We start from the raw sequence: 2,808 nt of genomic DNA, 5'->3' as shown, positions 1-2,808 counted from the left end.
CAGCTCTGTTCTTCCTCAGAGCGAAAGGGGCTGTCTACTGAAGTGCCATAAGTATCTTTAGATCTTTAGCTGTTTTTCTTGAATACGTATTATCTAGGTATTGAACAAGGCTGATATTGCTTGGTTTCATGACCAAAGGCTCAGAGGTGTTTCCGGCTAAAAAGTACCTCCAAATGAAGTGGAAAAAAATGCTCAAATAAAAGTTAAGACAAAATTTTCTTCGTTGTTCGCCTCAAACCCCCACCCTCAGGACTAAAAATCAGAGATCAAATTAAATTTGTATATGATTCTAACATGTAGAAATGTCTAATAAATTTAGAACTAAATTAATTCTGTAATATTAATTCATTCAAGAAAAAAGTAGAAAAAAAAGAATTAAAAGATTATTCAGAAACTACTAATACAATACATTTGGCTGACATTAGTAAAGAAATTGAATGATTTTACAGAAGGAAGATATTAGATATCTAGATATTTAAATATAATGTAGATATTTAAAAATATAGATATTTATTGAGTAACAAACTCTGACAATTAGCAAAGGAAGGAATCTTGAGCATATGTAATGTGATTAAGAGGAGATTAATATATTAAATAAAGATTTTTGAAAGCAGCTGCTGTCTTCAAGATGACCAAAAAAACGCTTAACTATTATGCTAACACACTGAGATGGAACTGGGCTGGAAAGGAATTTAAAACCCGTAAACAATTTTCCTGTCAATAAAGATTACATTTTCCAGTGTGAACTGCTTCTTAATTGAGACTGAAAATTCCTCCATTGTTCTAAAAATAAAGTTCACTGGAAATAGCACCAATACTGTAAAAAAATGACAGATGTACAATAAGGGAAAGAAAGCTTTACAAGAATTGCAATTAAAGTCAGAAATAACAGAAGACACCTCTCTGTGTAAATGAAGACTTCTTTACCATTATAATTTCTGTCTGTCATAATCTACTGTGGTAAAATTAATGCAGTCCACGAAATTGTGGCTTTTTAATAGCAGCTTCCACACATACATTTGCACGAGTGCTCTATAGTGACAGGAATAGAATATATAGGATAAAAAGTTACTAAAAATAGACTTGTCTAGTCACTGGCCAAATGCTACCCATTGCTTTTGGGAACAGAGGGTGTTGACAGGCAGAGGCTGTCAGTGCAGCAAGCATGACCCTTCCCACAGCTCCGGTGTTCTATTCTCCTGCCTGTGCAGCTCTGCAGGTTGGAAGGAGTGGGTTGGAAGAACAACCTCTTTCTGCAGCATTAGCTGCTGTCAGCCTCCTAAGTCATCACTGAATAACATAATGTTCCTTGTCTGTGTTTTGCCAGTGGGAGAGGGACTTATCACACAACCATAATGGGATGAGCAGTGTTGATGGGACTAGAGGTAAAATTCTTCTGCACATAAGAGGTTCATATTTAGTTCCTGTGCTCTGTAAGACCTCCCATCTAACTTCTGCAATAGGGAGAGAAAACAGCCCTTTCCCAAACACAGATACATATGGAATTTTATTACATTCCTATTTTCATGGTGCTTGTGTACTTTTGCATGTCAAAAAAGTGCAGACACATACATTAAAAGGAAAAAAGAAGAAAATAAAAATAAACATCCCACATACTAACCATTCCAGAGGTTATCACATGGCTGTGCATATTAGTGCCAAGTCACAGTCCTACCTGGAGTCAGAAGTCTGTGCTAGTTTGTGGCATAGCACAAAGGGCAGAACTGAGAAGTGTCTCCAAAAGCTTTGTCTATCTTCCAAATACTGTCCTGGATATTCTATCATAGTTATTGTATTAGTTTATGTTACATTACCTTACCTGAAACCATATGTGCCCTCCTCTAGTTAGTTATTTTTATAACCGGTGTTAATTATTATATTCTGCATCTCATACTATACACAATAATGCAATTACATATCTGAGACTATCTGTTATATAAAATTTTATTTTTTCATAGACTTGATCTTGCAGCACAGGATGGATACCTTTGCAAATGAAAATCCTGAGAGGATTTTGTGTGCATTGTATATGTTGTTCCTATGTACCTTTCTGTATTACAGTTTTAAAAAATAAGCTTTGAGTTACCTTACTGTGCCCTTTCTGATATAGTCAATCTGGGAAAATGTAAGAATAAGCACTTTGCTTTCTTTTTTTATTCAATATACTTGCCATTGGGAAGAAACTTGGTTTAGCAAACAATCCTTTGACTCGACTTGAGAAGAACTATATTCCAATTCTTACAATGTAAGTGAGAAGTTAGGTGAATTTGCATAACGTATTATTTTTGAATTTTTATTTTTATCTTTCTTATATTGTAAATGATCAGGGTATTCCTTTATGTCTTTGAACAGCTCCTATCACAGTTGATTTAGGCTTGCAGACTCTAAGCATTATTATGAAAATAAAAATAATAGACAGATAAAACATTATTATTGGAGGTTATTCATTCTTAAATTTAATACAGAGAATTAGAAAGTTACCTGAAAAAAGTCTGCACAGCACAAACACACTCCCTAAGGTAGCTTTTTTACACTTACTGCTTATTGAAGAGGCAAGATTAACAAAGAGTTGTAGTTGTTTATACTATTGATACACAAATACTTATGCATTTGACAGTGAGCTTCAACATTTTCAATGATTTATCTCATGCTAAAGTAAATAGATTCTTTTATCTAGGGAAAATGAAAAACTAAAAAAAAAAAAAAAAAAAAAAAAAAAAAAAAAAAAAAAAAAAAAAAAAAAAAAAAAAAAAAAAAAAAAAAAAAAAAAAAAAAAAAAAAAAAAAAAAAAAAAAAAAAAAAAAAAAA

Source organism: Empidonax traillii, unplaced genomic scaffold (genome assembly GCF_003031625.1).
Source record: "Empidonax traillii isolate 1590-97213 ecotype Southwest subspecies unplaced genomic scaffold, ASM303162v1 scaffold355:size2308892, whole genome shotgun sequence".
Lineage (NCBI taxonomy): Eukaryota > Metazoa > Chordata > Aves > Passeriformes > Tyrannidae > Empidonax > Empidonax traillii.
This window is presented reverse-complemented; position numbering follows the sequence as displayed.